Source organism: Theropithecus gelada, chromosome 17 (genome assembly GCF_003255815.1).
Source record: "Theropithecus gelada isolate Dixy chromosome 17, Tgel_1.0, whole genome shotgun sequence".
Classification (NCBI taxonomy): Eukaryota; Metazoa; Chordata; class Mammalia; order Primates; family Cercopithecidae; genus Theropithecus; species Theropithecus gelada.
This window is the reverse complement of record NC_037685.1, coordinates 34,722,680-34,744,547: the sequence shown is the minus strand read 5'-3', so window position 1 is coordinate 34,744,547 and position 21,868 is coordinate 34,722,680. Positions and strand designations below refer to the sequence as shown.

Below are 21,868 nucleotides of genomic sequence, written 5' to 3'. Positions count from 1 at the left end.
CCCTTCCCAATTATAAGATTTTATAATTCTACAAATATTTTTCCTCTTTTGATTTTAATAAATCTTTTCTTAATTTTATTTTATTAACATACTGTCCTGGCAGTAGCTTCATATGGTTATAACCATGTTTTCTTCTTTGTTTTCTTTCCTATTTAAAGGAAAAAAAAAACACCCAATGCTTTCTGTGTGTTTTCATATATAACCTTCTACATAGCAGATGCTGCTAAATTGCTGAGGATGTAATGAGAATTAAAAAGGAAATGCAGTTCTTTTTCTCATGGAGCTGAAAATCTAGTAGGGGAGACACACATTACCCAAACGATCCCTCAGTGACCATGTAATTATAAACTGAATCAAACGCTGTCTCATAAAGGACTACTGTACTCTGAAACGGTATAACAAAGAACGTGATCTCTGCTCTGGGTCAGGGAGCATGTCCCTGAGGAAACGGGTGAGGGCCGAGGCTTAGTGAATGAGGCAGAATACTCAAGCCTGGTGCCAGGGAGGAGAGTCTGGCAGACAGAGCCAGAAGTCTGGGTAGAAGGACCTGTGGCGGGAGCAAGAGAGAAGATCAGAGTGGAGGGGAGAAGCAGGGTTGGGGCCTTGAAGGTGCTGCTGAGCATGTGGGTCCTCATCCTTACCCTGCATTGCCCGCAGGCCTGACCTTTGCTTCATTCTTCATGGCTGCCCAGTGAGAGTGTGGCCCCTGCAGGTAAGATCTAACTAAGTCTCGATGTCTCTGTATCCCACAGGGTAGGCAGATAGTAAAAGCTCAATGAATACTTCCTAATTTATTTGACCTACAGGTTTTCCCCTCCACCTTCTTATACCCATAGATTTACTAGAAGAGACTCAAGATACCAGCATGATTTATTTTTTTAATGGATTGAACAAATTAGTAATTTATTATCAAATAGTCCCATTGGAAAATAATTCTGTCAAATGTATTATGGGAGTGTTAGATCTAAAGATTATTGAAAACTGGTTCTTTCTTCTAAAAATCTACTTTCGTTTTCCCCAGCATTTTCTCATAAAACTTTATAAATATATAGCAATGTTGAATTTTACAGTAAACACCCCGTATATCATACCCAACCCCTACATTCTACCATAAACATTTTATTTGCTTTGCTCTCTCGCTCTCTCTGTCTCTCTTCTTCCCCCCTCCCTCCCTCTATCCATCGTTTTTGGCTTTTTTTTTTTTTTTTTTGGGAATATTTTAAAATAAATTGCAGGCCTCAGTACAATTTCTCCTAAATCCTTCAGCAAGCATATCACTAGCTAGATATTTAATTTTTCTTTTGATGTAAAAATTACATAAAATGAAATGTATAAATCTTAAGTGTATATTCACTGACTTTTGACAAATGCATACATCTGTGTAAATGAAACACTTATTATCTTTCTAGAAAGTTCTCTCATACTCCTTACCAGTCGAACCCACTCCCCTCATTGTTCTCATGTTTTCCACAGTAGACTAGTTTTATCTATTCTAGAACTTTATCTAGATAGAATCAAATAGCATGCACTCTTTCGTATAAGGCTTCTTTCATTCAGTATATTTTAAGACTCATCTATGTTGATGCATATATAAGTAGTTCATGTCTTTTTTTTTTTTTTTTTCTGAGTCGAGTTCCAGTATCTGAAGATATCACAGTTTGTTTATCCATTTTTCTGCAGATTAACATGTGAGCTATTTCCAGTTTTGGGTTTTGGGCAAATAAAGCTGCTATGAACATTCTTGTACAGGTTTTTTTGTGAACATGTCATCATGGGTAAATATCTAGGATCAGAATTACTGGGTGGGAGGGTAAGTGTATGTTTAGTTTTATAAGAAATAACCTGACCATTTTGCAAAGTGTACTATTTTACATTCCCACTAACCATGTGTGAAACTTTCAGGTACTGTACATTCTTGCCAAGGTTTGATGTTATCAGTCTCTTATTTTAGCCATTCTTATAGGTATTCAATGATATCTTACTGTGATTTTAATTTTCATTTCCCTGATAACTTCATGATGTTGAGCACTGTTTCGTGTGCTTATTGCCCATTCAAATACCTTCTTTTGTGAAGTGCCTGTTCAAATTCTTTGCTCCTTTTCTACTGAGTTGTTTCTTTGTTATTGTAGGAGCTCCTTCTATACCAGGCCTTTATCAGATATATTCTTAGTGAATGCGTTCTCTCAGTGTGTGGCTTGCCTATTTTCTCAAAGGCATCTTTTGATGAGCAGAAGTTTTAAATGTTGATGAAGTCTAATATATAAAAAATTTTTTCTCTTATGGTTATTGCTTTTTTATGACCTTTTTTTTTTTTTTTTTTTTTTGAGATGGAGTCTCGCTCTGTTCCCCAGGCTGGCGCGCAATGGTGCCATCTCGGCTCACTGCAAGCTCTGCCTCCTGGGTTCAAGCAATTCTCCTGCCTCAGCCTCCCAAGTAGCTGGGACTACAGGTGCCCGCCACCACGCCTGGCTAATTTTTTGTATTTTTAATAGAGACGGGGTTTCACTGTGTTGGCCAGGCTGGTCTTGATCTCCTGACCTTGTGATCCGCCCATCTTGGCCTCCCAAAGTGCTGGGATTACAGGCGTGAGCCACCGCGCCTGGCCTTTTATGACCTATCTTATGAAACCTTTGCCTACCCCCAAGTCATGATGATATTCTCCTGTATTTTCATTTAAAACCCTTTGATTTTAGCTGTTTTTTATGTGGCCTGTGATCCATCTCTAACTATTGTTTGGTATGAATCAGGGGTTAGATTCATTTTTCCATATGGCTCTCTGGCTACTTTAGCACCATTTGTTTAAATTCCTGTTGGATTGTTTTGGTGCCTTTGTGGAAAATCAAATGCATGTGTAAGCGCAGATCTATTCCTCTATCTTTTTACAAATGTAAATAACTAGCTGGGCGCGGTGGCTCATGCCTGTAATCCCAGCACTTTGGGAGGCTGAGATGGGTGGATCATGAGGTCAGGAGTTCGAGAGCAGCCTGGCCAACATAGTGAAACCCTGTCTCTACTAAAAATACAAAAAAAAAAAAAAAAAAAAAATAGCCAGGCATGGTGGTGGGTGCCTGTAGTCTCAGTTACTTGAGAGGCTGAGGCAGGAGAATCGCTTGAACCCAGGAGGTGGACGTTGAAGTGAGCTAAGATTGCGCCACTGCACTCCAGCCTGGGTGACAGAGTGAGACTCCGTCTCAAAAAAAAAAAAAAAAAAGGAAATACTGAGCAATCAACATCCAAAAGTTTCCTTCTTTTAATTTAAATTTTACATCCTGTCATCCTGAGATCTGGATAAGAATTTAATAATGAGGATATAATGACTTTTGACTGCCTACTAGAAAAATTGATGCCCTATGACTTCTTTAAAATATGAATCAGTTTCTTTCTCTTTCAGCGATATAACTTTCATCTCGCTAATCAAATGCATTGGAATCCTTACTTGAAAATTAAGTTGGCCTTAAAAATGCAAAATAAAAAATTATGTTACTGCCATTATATCCTAATTTAAAGTCTACTATATTTTGTTATTTAAGAAAGATGATCATTCGGGTGTGGTGGCTCACACCTGTAATCTCAGCACTTTGGGAGGCTGAGGTGGGCAGATCATGAGGTCAGGAGATCGAGACCATCCTGGCTAACATGGTGAAACCCCATCTTTACTAAAAATACAAAAAATAAGCCGGATGTGGTGGCACATGCCTGTAGTCCCAGCTACTCAGGAGACTGAGGCAGGAGAATTGCTTGAACCCGGGAGGCTGAGTGAGCCGAGATTGCACCACTGCACTCCAGCTTGGGTGACAGAGTGAGACTCCGTTTCAAAAAAAAAAAAAAAAAAAAAAAAAGATCAGTTTCTTCTCATTGGAGGCTAATACGATTGAAGGGCTAGAGAGGTTTCTAGGAAGGAACTCAGTATATAAACTTAGGTAAGTTAATTTCATCTTTTATTTTTTAATTGTAAAGAAAGAAAATAGTTCTTAGACTGTTGCTATTATAATAAGGTATTGTAAAGATCAGTGAATTTCAGGGCCATACTTTATGAAAACATATGGATAAAATAAAAAACATAAGCACAAGGTATTGATAAACACAAGATGTTTTCCTTGAATGTCTATGTAGCAGGTATTTTTCTTTGTGTAAAAGCTTGTGACCATAGCATTGGCATTCTCCTTTATGAAATTTGGGATTTGAGCTCTTTGCCCTAATGAAGATAGACACACAGGATCCTTTCGATGAGTATACTCAGGCAGGGAAGGGCGAAGACTGGTTCTAAGTCCTTCTTGGCAGCCTTCCCTGGGCTTGCCAACCCAGATGGATTTGCCTGCTCTTGAGTCCAGTAATTCAATAGCCAGTTTCCTTCCGGCAGGGATTGCCCAACCACTTACAACCTGCCATGAGTCTTTGTCTCATGCCACTCATAAATGTTGTGGTTTAAACACAAAAAATTTTTACATCTCTACATCCCAAAGTAAACAGCAGTTCTGGAAATGTCGCAGGGCTTTCAGTGCACGGGAAATGGATTCTGTGAGATGAATTTAAATATCTCATGGTGCACTGTAGAAACTTTTTGAAGCTGCTCCCTCTCCCCATTTCTCTCCTGTCAAAGTGGTTAGGTGAATCAAGAGAAAACAAATACAGGTGCATGAAAATGGGAACCTAATCACACACTTTCGTTGGTGTTTGTGGGCACTAAAAAGCTTTATATGCATGTGGCTTGAGGTTTTAACATGTGACATTTATTCACCTTTAATATCTTTTTTGATTTAAATATAATCAACTCAATGTTTTAAGTAGTAAAAGTGACCTCCTATAATAATTAGATCGCATTTGACTCTAGGATAATTTACAATGTTTTCCTCACCAGAATTGTTAAAAAGCAGTACCAACTGTTCACATCTAATAAGCTAGTTTCAAGGGAGAGCTATCTCCTGATAACCCAAGAAATAACAATGTTAAACCCTAAATTATTTGGGGAAAAAAGCAAAATTGGAATATTAACTGTAACCTACTTATTTGTATTAAAATTCTGGATATGACCAGAGATTTTTGCACACTTCATGTAGAGGAGTAGGGAAACAAAAGAGATTATCAGTGTCCTACAAAAGACTTTTGGGGAGTGAAAAAGGACCACTTCTGCATGAATACTACCTCATGAAGCCAAAAATAATAAGAGTTACAGGAAAGTCAAGTGACTAAATTATTCCAGTCTAGAGGCAGGCTTACCTAGAAGCTAAGAATTCTACTGCAAAGGACTGAAGTTCCCAATGCCCTTGACAGCACCAAAAAAAAAAATAACATATTAATAAGGCTAATGGTTCTTAACAATTCCTTTCAAGCCCTGTTTTCTATGTAACGCAGTACATTCTTTTGAAAGAAACGTGTTTATTCACTTTAATTAGTTAGAAATCTTACTCCTAAGTAGAAGTATTCCAGAAGATCTGACGAAACACTGCCAAAGGAAAAGAAAGCACCACTAACTTACTGACTGAAGAAATAAATTGATCAACAGAGCAAAAAGAGATCTCAATAGTATCTGTTGAATTTTCTTCTGATTATTTTGAGGATTTCTTTTACATTTAGAAATTTATAGGTAAATTTACAGGTAACAGCATGCCTCCATATGATATTAAGACAAAAATCTTAGAAAAAATGCTAGACGTGGGCAGCAATATCTTACTGACCCAACCAGTTCTACATTAAAAACAACAACAACAGCAACAACAACAACAACGAAAACATTGTTCCCAGCTTTGTTTCAGAAAGAAACAAAACACCCTTGATTGACCATCACTCAGTTATGTGTCTTGGCACCTTTTCTAACTCTCTGTAGACAACCAATTCATACTGTGTTCAAGCTCTAAATATTAGTGACTGTGGTGTCTTAATGACCTACCTAACTTCTCTCTTTAACTTGGTGTTGCCAACTTATTGAATAAACTTTTTTTTTTATTGCTAACTACCCATTGAATAAAATGGCTCATTAATGCAGTCAGATCTCCTTCAGGGGCTTTGCCGTGGTGTCTGTACTTGTTTCTGCTGCCATGAGTTCCATACATGACATTCTGCCTTTCCTTAGCTTTACTCAATATGGCTATCAGTCTTGCAGGAGAAGGAATCATCTGGTTTATTTCTGTTTGATCTTACTTGTTACTGATACCTTATTTGAATTTATCTTTTGGCAGATGGTTGGATCATCCATCTAGTTCTTTGCTTCCTCTAGCTGATGTCCTTCTTTGCTATACTATATGGGAAAAGCAAGAAATATCTGACACCAAAATGTATGATTCACTTGTGTATTAGTCCGTTTTCACACTGATGATAAAGACATACCCGAGACTGGGTAATTTATAAAGAAAAAGAGGTTTAATGGATTCTCAGTTCCACATGGCTGGGGAGGCCTCACATTCATGGTGGAAGGCAAAAGGCACATCATACATGGTGGTAGGCAAGACAGAATGAGAACCAAGTGAAAGGGGAAACCCCTTATAAAACCATCAAATCTCATGAGACTTATTCACTACCACAAGAACAGTATGGGGGAAACTACCCTATGATTCAATTGTCTCCTACAGGGTCCCTCTCACAACACATGGGAATTATGGGAGCTACAATTCAAGAAGAGAATTGGGTGAGGACACAGCCAAACCATATCAACTTGCATATGGTGGCATTATAGAGACAGATACAGTCAGTCACACAGGCAAAGGAAAAAGAGTTGAACAAAGCATGGAAACAACTACTTGAGGTAGCCAGAAAACATGCGGTCAGATCACAGCACAGACCCTAGAATCAGGAAGTCTCCAGGTTGCCACCAATCTTAGAGGTCAATGGTTCAGCATACATCCAATTCCATGATAGCAGTCAAATAGCAAAAAACTTTCCCCTACAAATGTCACACTCCTGTTAGAATGAATGGCTATAGCTGACACGCTCTGCCTTTGGATGCATAGAATGATATTTCACCATAAGATGATATATACTGGCCACAGACTTTTTTTAATTTTGTTTATTTTTGTTGTTGTTGTTGTTGTTGTTTTCGAGATGGAGTCTCGCTCTGTTGCTTAGGCTGGAGTGCAATGGTGTGATCTCAGCTCACTGCAACCTCCGGCTCCCGGGTTCAAGTGATTCTCCCGCCTCAGCCTCCTGAGTAGCTGGGATTACAGGCACTCACCATCATGCCTGGCTAATTTTTGTATTTTTTTGTAGACATGAAGTTCACCATGTTTCCCAGGCTGGTCTTGAACTCCTGACCTCAGGTGATCTACCTGCCTCAGTCTCCCAACGTGCTGGGATTACAGGCGTGAGCCACCATTCCTGGCCTGTTTTTGTTTTTTCTATATCAGAATTTTAAAGAGAGAAGAAGGTGGACTTCTGGTTAAGGGTAGGAGACACACACATTTGTATTTGTTTCCTCATGAAATTTTATTAAAAAGACAGTAAATGGATTTCTTAAAAATTATTGCTTAAAACCATCAAGAATAAAAAGGAGGCAAACAAGAACATAACGTTTCTTTTATGAAAGCTGAAAATAACATTCATGGATGGTAAGCTGCCTAACAGAACTGAGAGGTCTGACCCTAAATTGGCAATAAGGAAAACCAAGAAACAACCCAAATTTTATTGTAGAACTGCCACAATTAGCAGACCCCTGGAAGCTTTAGAAGAAGGTGGGAAAAATGGGTCTAAAACAGGAGGATTTGTTGAAAGTCCATTTAGAAGAAGTTTGACATGCATATTTCCTACTCAGCTCTGCTCAATGGGAGCAAATCCTCCCTCCTCACCTGAACAGAAAGCTGGAAGTATACTCTGGGGTGGATGAAATTTTGGTTGTTGAACTGGGGAACACCTGTTCCAAATGAAGAAGGGAGTTTCATTATTAAAATAGTGTGATTAACTGAAAATTTTACACTAAATGCTAAAGACAGCTCTCCTTTCCTTCTCAACATTTTTATTTATTCATTTATTTGAGATGGAGTTTCACTCTTGTTGCCCAGACTGGAGTGCAATGACGCAATATTGGTTCACTGCAACTTCCACCTCCCAGTTCAAGTGATTCTGCTGCCTCAGCCTCCTGAATAGCTGAGATTCCAGGTGCCTACCATCAAACCCGGTTAATTTTTGTATTTTTAGTAGAGGCGGAGTTTCACCATGTTGTCCAGGCTGGTCCCTTCTTGCCATTTTTCTACATTTGGTTCTCAAAACACAAAACATTGGCAGCCCGGACTAAACTCTGTATACAAGAGACTGACTGAAAGATCCATCTCTAGAGAATGGACAGGTTCATAAGGAACAACTTAAAGGTACTGACTTTGGAGTTTCCCTAGTAAAATGGCTCACTACAGACATCCACTGTGAGCCTCAGTGGACAAGTCCACCTACAATCTCAGAGCTGCTAATGAATTCTTCAATGCCCATGCTGAAGAACTGACTGGCAGACAGTTGAAGAAATTTCCAACAGAGAAGTCAAATGAACGAACAAAGTAACTTGTAACAACTAACGTGGAGAAAACCCTAGGTGGGGAGAAAAAAAATCTAACAATTATAATTAACATTTTCACAGAAACAAAAGAAAATATTGCATCTATGAGATAAGAACAGCTAAAGAACATTCAGAGGAGGCACACAAACACTCTCTTGGAAATTAAAAAAATCACAGTAGAAATAAAAACACAATGGTAGGTTTGGAAGACAAAGTTAACAATATCTTCCAGAAAGAGGTGCGAAAACATTGAGACTTAGAAAATAGAAGAGAAAGACAAGGAATATAAAGGAATGATCCAGGAGATCCAACATCCTAATAGGAGGATTTATAGACCCAGAATCAGTGAGGAGAAATCCTCGCTGCATGGGAAAGTGCAGGTGCACAAAGCTAGATGCAAGTTGTTTAGTCAATTTTAATAAGGTTATTCTGCAATCAATAACAGCCCGAGAATCTCAGTGGCTTCCAACAGTGAGAGTTGGGATGGGCATGATGGCTCATCCCTGTAATCCCAGCACTCTGAGAGGATGAGGTGGGCGGATCACTTGAGGCCAGGAGTTCAAGGCCAGCCTGGCCAATATGGCGAAACCTGGTCTCTTCTAAAAATACAAAAACTAGCTGGGCGCGGCGGGGCATGCCTGTAATCCCAGCTACTCTGGAGGCTAAGGCATGAGAATAGCTTGAACCAGGTGGAGGTTGCAGTGAGCCGAGATTACACCACTGTACTCCAGCCTGGGCGATAGAGAAAGACTCTGTCTCACAAAAACAAAAACAAAAAACAATGAAGATTTATTTGTTGCTCACTTACATCTCATTTGGGGTTAGTAGACAACCTACAGAATGGGAAAAAGATATTTGCAAATATGATAAGGATCTAGTGTCCAGAATATATCAAGAACTCTTTCAACTCAATAATAAAAAACCAAATAACCCAATTTAGTAATGGAAAAGGGACTTGAATAGACATTTCTCCAAAGAAGATACATAAATAGCCAAAAAACATATGAAAAGATGTTCAACGTCGTTAGTCATTAGGAAAAGGCAAATCAAAATAATAATGAGTTACCATTTCAAACACACTAAGATGGCTTTAATTTAAAAGAGTACAAAATAGGCCAGGAGTGGTGGCTTATGCCTGTAATCCCAGCACTTTGGGAGGCCAAGGCAGGCGATCACCTGAGGTCAGGAGTTCAAGACCAGCCTGACCAACATGGAGAAATCCCATCTCTACTAAAAATACAAAATTAGCAGGGCATTGTGGTGCACGCCTGTAATCCCAGCTAGTCAGGAGGCTGAGGCAGGAGAATTGCGTGAACCCGGGAGGTGGAGATTGCGTTGAACCGAGATCTCGCCATTGCACTCCAGCCTGGGCAACAAGAGTGAAACTCTGTCTCAAATAAATAAATAAATAAATAAATAATAAAAGAGTACAAAATAGCAAATGTTGGGGAGAATGTGGAGAAATTAGAACCCTCATATATTGCTAGTGAAAATGTAAAATGATGCAGCCACTGCGGAAAAGAGTCTGGCAGGTTCTCAAAAAGTTAAACCTAGAATTACTATATGACTCAGCAATTATTATCTTATTGGTATATATGCAAGGTAATTGAAAATACATGTTCACACAAAAACTTGTATATGAATGTTCTTAGCAGCATTATTCACAATAGTCCAAAGGTGGAAATAACCTCAATTTCTATAAACTGATAAATGGATAAACGAAATGTGGTATTTCCATACAACGGAATATAATTTAACCAAAAAGGGAATGAAATTACATGCTACAACATGAATGAATTTTGAAAGCATTATATTAATTGAAAGAACCCAGACACAAAGACCACATATTACACAATTCCATGATGTTGGTTGCACAACATAGGAATATACTAAAAGCCACTGACTAATACACTTTAAAGTGGTAAATTTTATGTGACGTAGATCTCAAAATAATTAAGTAGAAAAACAGAGTTAATGACTGCTTTTCAAAACTTATGAAAGGCCTCATTCATAAACTCAAGAAGCTCAACAAATTCCAAACCAAATAAAGAAAAATTCACAACTATAGCCATCATTGTGACAAAACAGAATATCAAAGTCAAAGATAAAAATGTTAAAAGCCAGTCAAAGCAGAGCAAGACTCCATCTCAAAAAAAAAAAAAAAAAAAAAAAGCCAGTCAAAGTACCTAAGACCAAAAGTTGGACATATAGTGAAAGCCAGAGGACAATGAAATTATATCTTAAACATGTTACATGAAATTAGAATTCTACATTCGGTAGACCAGTTGTTCCCAACTAAGGTAATTTTGTTCCCCAGGAGATATTGTTAGTTGACACAACCTAGAAGGGAAGTGATACTGTCATCTCATGTGTAGAAGTCAAGGAAACTGCTAAATGTCCTACAATGCACAAGACAGCCCCAACAACAGTTATCTGGCCAAAAAAATAAAGTGCGCCAAAGTCGAGAAATCATGCAATAACATATCTTTCAAAAATGTAAATAAGCCGAGCATTGGTGGCTTACTCCTATAATCTCAGCTACTCAGGAGGCTGAGGCAGGAGAATCACTTAAGGCCATGAGGCTGAAAATAGTCTGGGCCACATAATGAGACCCTATCTCTAAAAAAGAAGAATGTATATAAAATAAAAAATATTTGCAGACAAATGAATGTTGAGATAATTGGCTATCAGTAGATCCACATCAAAGGAAATAAATGGCAAATATTTACCTGATCTTTTCAGGTAAAAGAAAATAATCCCACAAGTAAAGTTGAAGATGCAGGAAGGACAATGAAAATAGCAAATGTGTGAGTAAACTTAAACGGACAATAATAACATTAAACAGTAACAATTCCTTATGTGATTTAAAATACATATAGAATTAACATTTACAAGAATTACATGTAGGTCAAGCTGAGAGTAAATGAAATCAAAGTATTCTGAGATTTATTTTGGTTCACCGTGAGAGTGATAGTACCATTTAGCATTAGAATCAATAAGTCAGTTGTACTCTAGGGGAACAACTAAGAGACTAGTAAAAGAGTATAAATTCTAGCCGGGCGCGGTGGCTCAAGCCTGTAATCCCAGCACTTTGGGAGGCTGAGACGGGCGGATCACGAGGTCAGGAGATCGAGACCATCCTGGCTAACACGGTGAAACCCCGTCTTTACTAAAAATAATACAAAAAACTAGCCAGGCGAGGTGGCGGCGCCTGTAGTCCCAGCTACTCGGGAGGCTGAGCCAGGAGAATGGCGTAAACCCAGGAAGCGGAGCTTGCAGTGAGCTGAGATCCGGCCACTGCACTCCAGCCTGGGCGACAGAGCGAGACTCTGTCTCAAAAAAAAAAAAAAAAAAAAAAAAAGAGTATAAATTCTAAATTAACAACAAAAAAAGATAGACTAATAAGCAAATGAATACAAAAGAAGGAAAGAAAGGAGTGAAAAAGGAGTATAAAATGTATGGGACAAAAAGAGGGTGAAAACATAGTAAACTTAAATACAAATTATTGTCATAAATATATTAGATGTCAATGAACTAAATGTTCCTAAGGGCAAAGAACTAAAGTCAAAGATTTTCAGGCTGGATAAAAAATAAAAAACAAAACCCAGGAGACAAAACAAAAACATGAAGATACAGAAAAGTTGATAGATAAAAAATGAAAAAGATGTATAATGTGAATGCTACCTAAAATAAGACTGATGTCTATTAATATTAGACAAACTACTTAGGGCAAAAAACATCATCACACAGTTAAAGAGAGTCATTTATAATGATTTTTTAAAACCCAGTTCATTAGTAATATATAAAAATTCTAAATTAGTATATACCTAACAAAATTGCCTCAAAAAAATAAGGTGAAATTGACCTAAGTACTAGAGGAGACAGAAAAATCTACAACCATAATGGGGGGCTTTAGTGTACAATCTAAAAACTCAGTAAGGATATATAAGGCTTGAGAAACACTACCAGCAAACTTTACCTTCTGGATGGCTATACTTCACCCAAGAATCACAGTTTTAATTAAGCACCCATGGAACATTTACTTTGTATGCTAGGTCACAAAAACAGATCTCAATAAATTTCAATGAGTTAGAATCAGAGTATGTTTTCTGACTGCAATAAAATCAAGCTAGACATTTATGAGAAAAATGTAATAGAAAAATCTTACCTATTTGAAAACAGTTATAAAAATCAGTTGTCAAAAAAGAAATTATAAAATTTAGAATAAATTTTATGCTGCATGATAATAAAAATATAAGACATTAAAACTCATGGAATGCAAGTGAAGCAGTATTTAGAGGAAATTTATAACCATAAAATGTATATTTTAAAAGAGAAGAATAAGAATTCATCACCCAAGCATGATCTCAAATAAACAGAAAAAGAATAGCAAATTAAAACCAAAGAAATAGTAAAGCAAGCCTTCATGAAACAGGAAACAGAGAACATCAAGAAAGCTAAAAGTTGTCTCTTTGAAGACATTGACTGATAAACTTCTGGTGAGACTGAGTAAAAAAAGAAAAAGAAAAGAAGCAGCACAAACAAATGGTATCATGAAAGAAAAAGGAGGTATCAGTATAGATCCTGCAGTCATTGAAGAAAGAAACAAGATTCATGAATTACTTATGGACAATAAATAAAAAAATTTAGAAAAAAATGGACAAATTTATTCCCCAAATTACAATACACCAAAACGAACACAAGAAGAAATAGAAAAATGAAATAGTCCTCTAACAATTCATAACCGAGAGAGGCAATTTAAATCTTTTCCATTAAAACAAAACAAAACAAAACCTCTAGGTCCAGATGGGTTTACTGGTAAGAACTACCAAATATTTAAAGAAGAAATAACATCAGTCTTTTTTTTGTTGTTTTGAGGCAGAGTCTTGTTCTGTTGCCCAGGCTGGAGTACAGTGGCGATCTCGGCTCACTGCGATATCAGGCTGGGTTTAGTTGACATTGCAAAGTTTAGTTTAATATTAGAAAATCAACCAATGAATTCATCACAGTAACAGATTAAAAGAGAGAAATAATATGACCATCCCAATAGATGACAAAAAAACATTGAATAAAATTTGACTCCCACTCATGATTTATAAAAATCTTATTAAAGAAGGACAGAGAGGAACTCTATGAATCTGATGAAAGGTAGATACATATCCCCAAAGCAAACCTTATACTTATTGATAAAACATTGAAATTTTTCTTTTGAAATCAGGAACAAAACAAGGATGCCTACTACTGTCACTTCTTTTCAAATTGTACCGTGGCCTAGCCAGTGTTGTAGGCAAGAAAAAGAAACAAATGGTGTAAGAATTGGGAAGGAAGAAATGAAATTATTGAAACTCACAAATTATATATGATTGTAGGTATAGAAAATCCAAGAGAATCTACTGATAAATTATTAGTATTAATATTAGTTTAGCAAGTTTGCTAGATCCAAAGTCAACACATAAAAATTCATTGAATTTCAATGTAGATGCATCCATCCATTTTTTTTTTTTTTTTTTTTGAGACGGAGTCTCGCTCTGTCACCCAGGCTGGAGCGCAGTGGTGCCATCTCAGCTCACTGCAATCTCCGCCTCCCAGGTTTAAATGATTCTCCTGCCTCAGCCTCCTAACTAGCTGGGACTACAGGCGCGTGCCACTACGCCCAGCTAATTTTAGTATTTTTAGTAGAGACGGGGTTCACTATGTTGGTGAGGATGGTCTCGGTCTCCTGACCTCATAATGCGCCTGCCTCAGCCTATCAATGTGCTGGGGTTACAGGTGTGAGCCACCACGCCCGGCCACATCCAAACAATTTAAAACATGAACTTGGCCGGGCGCTGTAGCTCACACTGGTAATCCCAGCACTTTGGGAGGCCGAGGTAGGTGGATCACCTGAGGTCAGGAGTTTGAGACCAGTCTGACCAACATGGTGAAATCTCATCTCTACTAAAAATACAAAATTAGCAGGGCGTGGAAGCAGGCGCCTGTAATCCCAGCTACTTGGGAGGCTGAGGCAGGAGGATCACTTGAACCCAGGAGGCAGAGGTTGCAGTGTGCCAAGATTGCGCCATTGCACTCCAGCCTGGGCAACAAGAGTGAAACTCCATCTCTAAATAAATAAATAAATAAACGGGAACTTTTTTCCATCTAAAAATAGTGAATAACTAGAAATAAATTTTAAAATAAATATTTGAGATCTCTATGCATAATGTCTTAAATCATATCAAATGTATACATACATGAAAAAGAAACATATTTTAATATGGAAATTTTGCACAAAATCAATCTACGTAGACTGAGAGGCTTTATTAATAACCCAGAAAGATTAATCTGGTATTAGTTCTGATTAGGTTTAGGGTTGGGGTTAATATGGTGGGGTCTATTATCATGCATGTGAATGCAATCACTAGAGTACGTGCATACACATGTTCATCTGAGCGAACACAAACACAAGCACACGTGCGCATGGGCGAATGCACACACACACACACACACACACTATATTACCTAAACATTGTAAAGAAAAACAGAAAATTGTGATTGTATGAGCAACTCCTTCTTTGCACTTTGGATTTTCATACACTTTTCATAGATGATTTCCATGGATGATTTTCATGTCTGAATCTCATTTACTTCTTATGTTGTTAAACTTTCCTCTCGCTTTCCTCTTTATCTAGGCCCAGAGATGCTCCTAGTATGTTAGAGCACATTATTTACATTTAGATTTAGTGATATTGACTTCCATTAACCTTTTTATTTGTTGTCTTAAAACTCATCCTTGAGCCTCCAACAAAGACTTGCCCCGTGGCAGCTTGGTGCACTGTTAAGAGTTAGAAACTAACAGCTTGAACAAGGACTAAGTTACAAATTTGTGTCTGCCACTTACTGACTACTTGTATGGTACTGTGAAAATTTCTTCACCTCTCTGGCCTCAGTTTCCACATCTGTAAAATAGAAAGAGTACCTCCCATTCCTACCTCCAGGGCTACTATGAAGATCTAGGTTGATCAACTGCCATGTAACTTCTAGCTAACTGTAGCAAACACTTCCATATCAATTCTGTCCAATTTTCTTTTAAAACGAACAGACCTCAGATTTATATGTTCCTGCCTAAAGCAGGAAGCATGGATGCAATGGTGGCAGCAGCCCTTTTGACCAGACATGAAAGAAAGGCCCGGAGAGTCACAGAGACCTTGCATCCATCTGCTTCTTTAGGTCTCCGGACCAGCTCAGGGTCACCAACCTTCATACTTCTTGTTTGGTGACAGAAAAATCCCGGATATTTAAGCCACTGTTACCTGTGTTTTCTATATCTGCAAGTAAATTCAATTCTGAACTAATACACTAAGCTCTAATGAACTTGTATGATGTGCCTGACACTACACTAAGGACCTGATGTGCGTTGTGCTCTTTGATACCCCAGGACAGCTCTCCTACAGGACACTGAGGTGCAGAGAGATTAAGCAATTTACTCAAGGTCACATGGCTCTACCGATGCCTGTCACGTACTCATAGAGGCCTCAACAATTGATTCAGTTATTTAATTATAGTCAGAAAGATGACACAAGATCACACTCTAAACCAAAATAATTTTGTGACCAAAATAATTATCAGCCAATATTCTATAGCTCTGATCACATCATTGAGTTACCTAGGGTCCATGTTGCAGCCACTCTGTCTTAGAGCAGTCATCAGGAAGTTGAGCTTTCTAAAATTAGACTTCTTTTTTTTTTTTTGAGACAGTCTCACTCTGTCACTCAGGCTGGAGAGAAGTGGTGCAATTTTGGCTCACTGCAACCTCCATTTCCCGGGTTCAAGCAATTTTTGTGTTTCAGCCTCCTGAATAGCTGGAATTACAGGCATGCACCACCACCATGCCCCCCCCAAAAAAAAAAAACTTTTTTGTATTTTTAGTAGAGATGGGGTTTCACCATGTTGGCCAGGCTCGTCTCAAACTCCTGACCTCAAGCAATCCACCTTCCTCCGCCTCCCAAAGTGCTGGGATTACAGGCATGAACCACCACACCCAGCCTAAAATTAGACATTTTTATGTATAGATTTTTTTTCTTAATGATTGCAATTGGTAAATCCAGGTTTTGCAAATGTTCTCATGTAAATAATTGTGGATATGATCTATAACAGAACTTTGCGACTTAGATCATCAATTTTTCCAGGTTTCTTGAAGTGGACCCAAAACTGTTTGAGTAACATCTTGGCCCTGCCTATAAAGATTCTCTGTGAGGACATGATAATAAAAAAGAATGGCGACTAAACATTGAGTAGTAACTATGTGCTAGGCATGCTTCTAATCACTTTACACGCGTTTGCTCATTCTATCCTCACAACGCTGTGGCAGGTAATGTTATTATCACCATTTTTCAGGTGAAAAAATCAAAGCCAAGAAATGTTAAGTTGCTTGCTCCAGACTTCTTAATCACTATAAAATGGAAGAAAAAGAATTTGAACCCTGAAAGGCTGGCTTTAGGAATATGTCCTAACTTTTAAAATGAACTATTCCTTAATTATCAAACATATCCTCATATGCTCAATTTCCTTTTTTTTTTTTTTTTTTTGAGGCAGAGTTTTGCTCTTGTTGCCCAGGCCGGAGTGGAATGGTGTGATCTCAGCTCACTGCAACCTCTGCCTCCTGGGTTCAAGTGATTCTCCTGCCTAGCCTCCTGAGCAGCTGGGATTATCCCACCACCATGCTTGGCTAATTTTTGCATTTTTAGTAGATGGGGTTTCACCATATTGGCCAGGCTGGTCTCAAACTCCTGACCTCAGGTGATCCACCTGCCTTGGCCTTCCAAAGTGCTGGGATTACAGACATGAGCCACTGTGCCTAACCTCAGTCTCTCAATTGGTAACACAGAGTATCTACGCTTCAGAGTCTTGTCAGAAAATTCTCCCTGCATGTTATATAGTGTGATGTCAAGATACAGTCATCATTGAGAATTTTCTGAAGAATATGAAGTGTATCTATATCCTTGACTCAAGACAGCTTCATCATCTGGGACTACATTGTCTTAGTTCCCTTTGGAATTGACTTTACCCTGCTTTGGCATTTTACAATCGCAACTGACCTGCTTTGAGGGATGGCACAAGAGAATTCTACAACACTTGCTTTTGTGTCTACTGTAATGATCTCATTGAGAGTATTTTCTGCTCCATCACACAATGTCATTATATGAGTGAAGGACCAAAAAAACCCAACACCAACTGGTGAAAGCAAAATCAGAAGTGGTTGGCTCATGGAATTGAAAAGTCTGGGTAAGTTTCAAGGACTACCTGATCCATGCTCAAATGATAGCAGTGGGATTTAGATGTCCTCACTCCTTCTCTCTTTGTCTTCACCCCATTCTCAGGTAAGCCTTGCTCTTGAGGTCTCTAAATAGCAGCAGCAGCTCTAGGATTCAGGTTCTCCAGGTTCTCCCCTGTGCAAGTTCAGAATCTCTTTTACAGAGGTCCAAGTGGTCTGATTAGCTCTGGTTCTCTCACATGCACATCTCTGAACCAACCTCTGTGGACCAGGGGAATGCAATGCCTTGAATGGTCCTGTCTGAGTCACATACTCAACCCTTGGTGTGGGAGTGGAGCTAAATCCACACTACAAACAGAGATTGTGGGTGGGGAGAGGATGACTTCAGAGCAAAAGTGTTTTGTAATCAGTGTAGAGTAGATGGACACTGGGCAGCAAAACAGCAGACTCCACTACAGTCCATTTTGGAATATCTGTGGGAGAAATTGTGGCCAGATTTTATTTTATGGATACCATGACTCTGTTCCACATGGTGTGAAGGAGGCTTGAGCCATATCTGCTCGCCACCTCCCTTAACTGTGAATGACCTATGACATGCAGTCAGTAAGCTTTATTTCATTTTCTTAATATGATTTTCTTTTTATATTTCTGTCATCATTTATTAATGTTTCCTTTTATATTACTTATATTTTTATAAGTTGCTTTAAAAACCTTTTTGGAAACAGAAAGTAAGGAAAGCCTTAAAAATGCTGTTTTTGATATTTGATGTGTTCATATTATCTAAATGCTCAAGCTAAAGATTCTAATGGCCATTCTCTTCCTGGAAGAGATAAGCACAGCTATTAATATCATTCCTATTTATAATTCAACCAGAAAAAAATAGGACATATTTTAGCCTCTGCCTAGACCAATCATTCTCTTCTTGTCTCACTGACAATTTTCTGTTTAGCTTTTTTTTTTTTTGAGATGGAGTCTCGCTCTATCGCACAGGCTGGAGTGCAGTGATGTGATCTCATCTCACTGCAACCTCTGCCTCCTGGGTTCAAGCAATTCTTCTGCTTCAGCCTCCCAAGCTGGGATTACAGGCACCCATCACACATGGCTAATTTTTGTATCTTTGGTAAAGATGGGGTTTCACTATGTTGACCAGGCTGGTCTCAAACTCAGGGCTCAGATGATCCACCTGCCTTGGCCTCCCAAAGTACTAGAGTTACAGGCATGAGCCACCGTGCCCAGCTTGTTTAGCTTTTAATATTCAATTCAAACATCAACTTTCCTTCCTGGATTGCACCCTTCTCCCACCACCGGATCCCTAGATTTGGTGAGTGTCTACCCCAACACACTCCCATTTTTTGTCTGTAGGAAGAGCTCCCCAAGGGCAATGGCTGTGACTCATTTGTCTGTATGGCCAGCACCTAAGCAAGGGCTCAGTAAATGGCCATGGAAGTCAGGAAGAAAGAAGGAAGGAGAGAGGGAAGGAAGTTAGGAAAGAGAAAAAATTAAGAATGAAAAAACAGAAAGAGATGGAAAGAAGGGAGGAAGGGAGAAAAAGGGAGAGAAAGGAAGAGAGGGAGGGAGAGAGGAGGACAGGGTAGGAAAGAGAATGAGAAAGGGAGAGAGAAAGAAAAAAGGGAGAAAAGGAGGGAGGAAGGGAGGGAGGGAGGGAGAGAGGAAGAAAGGAAGGAAGGAAGAGAGGAAGGAAGGAAGGGAGGGAAGGAGGGAGGGAGGAAGGGACGGAGGGAGGGAGGGAGGAAGGAAGGAAGGAGGGAAGGAAGGAAGGAAGGAAGGAAGGAAGGAAGGAAGGAAGGAAGGAAGGAAGGAAGGAAGGAAGGAAGGAAGGAGATAATCTATTAACTTAGAGAATGGCTTCATCACAATGGTCTGTATGGGTAAATATTGCCCATGGTTATCAGATCATCTCGTATGTCTGGCTGTAGGAGACACTATCCCCTCCCACATAAATTCTGATTAAAGTTTTGGTTTATAGAGCAAATAATTCAGAAACTTATATTAAGGATGAAGATCTTAAGAAGATGAGATTCCCCTCCATGCCCTTCTGTGCACACACAGAGATCCAAAGCCTTTTCCATAGCTGCCTGACAGGTTTCACTGCTGCCCTGAAGAAGTCCTTGAGACTGGCAGCAGGAGCAGGATCTCTGTATAATCTTTGTTTGCCTAATAATAGGGCTTTAAGGGTTTTTAAAAGCTGGTTTTCTTTGGGGATCATTTAAATTTCCCATTTCCTGGTAAATATTTTTGGTAAAAACATTATCCTCTTGGATTTCAGAGGAAGTTAAAACAGAAAAAGCTTGAAAGCATTCACAAAGCAATGTGCTCTCAAAACACAGCTATTTATTTGAAGTTGTCTTTTAGTCTGAATCCAAATCCTGCAGTCAATACAAACCTTAATCTGCTGCTTGGTCTCTGTGGATCCATTCTGCCTGAAGCTCTGAGCTTCAAAATTCTCAAAGAGTTGGACTTAAATGCTGTTTCTTATATTTTATAATACTGGTTAATCTGCCTGAAGGTGTAGGATGTAATGTCATGATACTATATAAACATCTAGGCTACTGGACTCTCAATACAGATGAGAAATATTCTATTACTGTGAAGCTGGAGTTCTTTCCTACTATTTCATTGATATGCATTTGTATTCATAGCAATTATTTATTTAAATATTTTAGCACATATAATTTTGAAATTATAAAGGAGATCTTTTGTTTTTCTTTTTTTCTTGGAGACAGAGTCTTGCTCTGTCACCCAGGCTGGAGTGCAGTGGTGTAATCTCAACTCACTGCAACCTCCGCCTCCTGGGTTCAATCAATTCTCCTGCCTCAGCCTCCCAAGTAGCTGGGATTACAGGCGCCCTCCATCACACCCGGCTCATTTTTGTAATTTTAGTAGAGATGGGGTTTCATCATGTTGGCCAGGCTGGTCTCAGACTGCTGACCTCACGTGATCCACCTGCCTGTCAGTTTGGAGCCAAGTAGGCAGAAAGTCAGCAGAGCAGTAGAAAGAAACTCTCTGTTCCCAAGCCAGTCAGGTCCTTCTTCTGGGCTCATGTTCTATAAGCCATCATCAAGCAAACCAAGCTGGAACTATGTCAGCCACCTCCCCCAAGGATCTAATCAAGAGGTAGCTAGCTGTGTGATGGGACAGAGAGAAGGTGAGCTCTGAGATGAATCCAAGACTTTTCAGTGACCACAGTTTCTCTTGGTTAGGGCCCCTGACTCAGAGCCTCACTTCACACAGTGGAGAAGGACCTGTAGGAAAGACTCACATTCATGCCACAAAAGACAGTCCGTTCTGTTCTTGAGTGTAACATCTTTCTGTCTTAAAAGTAATAGTAATTAAGGCCAACGCAGGCAGATCATTTGGCGTCAAGAGTTCAAGACCAGCCTGGCCAACATGGCAAAACCCCGTCTCTACTAAAAATACAAAAAATTAGCCGGGCATGGTGGTGCACACCTGTAATTTCAGTTGATCAGGAGCCTGAGGCATGAGAATCGCTTGAACCCAGGAGGTACAGGTTGCAGTGAGCTGAGATCGTACCACTGCACTCCAGCATGGGTGAGAGAATGAGACTCTGTCTCAAAAAAACAAAACAAAAAGTAATTAGCCAGGTGCAGTGGGTGAGTGCCTCCAGTCCCAGCTCCTCGGGAAGCTAAGATAGGAGGATTGCTTGACCCCAGGAGTTCAAGGCTATAGTACGCTATGATCATGTCTGTGAATAGTCACTGTACTCCAGGTTGGTCAACGTAGCAAGACCTCATCTCATAATGATTGCAAGTTGCAGCCAAGTCTCCTGCAAGTTCACCTTCCATAGTATATCTCAAATCTGTCTCCTCTTTACCATCTTCAGCGCCATCTCCATGCAAGTCTGTGGTACATCATCTCACAACTGAGATACTGCAATGGCTTCCATGCTTGCCCTTGTCACCTTAAAATTCATCTCCTACTCGGTAACCAGAGTGAGCTTCTTAACTTATGAAGCAAATCATGTCACACACACCCTTACCTGCTTCAACCCCTTAAAGGGCTTTCCATTTCTCTTAACACCTAAATGCATGACCTTGACCTACAAAGCCCCATGTTCCCTGATCCAGGCCTCATCTGGCTTTCATCCCCATCACCAGCTACTCTCA

General features: G+C 39.2%; 1 protein-coding gene and 1 long non-coding RNA gene across 3 annotated transcripts in view; one reads left to right on the top strand and one right to left on the bottom strand.

The window, feature by feature from the left end:
- Positions 1-21,868, bottom strand: part of CLDN10 (claudin 10) — a 138,078-nt gene that overhangs the window by 43,880 nt on the left and 72,330 nt on the right. The gene's annotated exons all lie outside the window — the stretch shown is intronic.
- LOC112610831 overlaps positions 504-21,868 on the top strand; it is a 51,839-nt gene continuing 30,474 nt past the window's right edge. The window contains exons 1-2 of the long non-coding RNA XR_003116495.1: positions 504-712; positions 6,177-6,272. This is a non-coding gene — a long non-coding RNA (uncharacterized LOC112610831). The remainder of the gene's footprint in view (positions 713-6,176; positions 6,273-21,868) is intronic.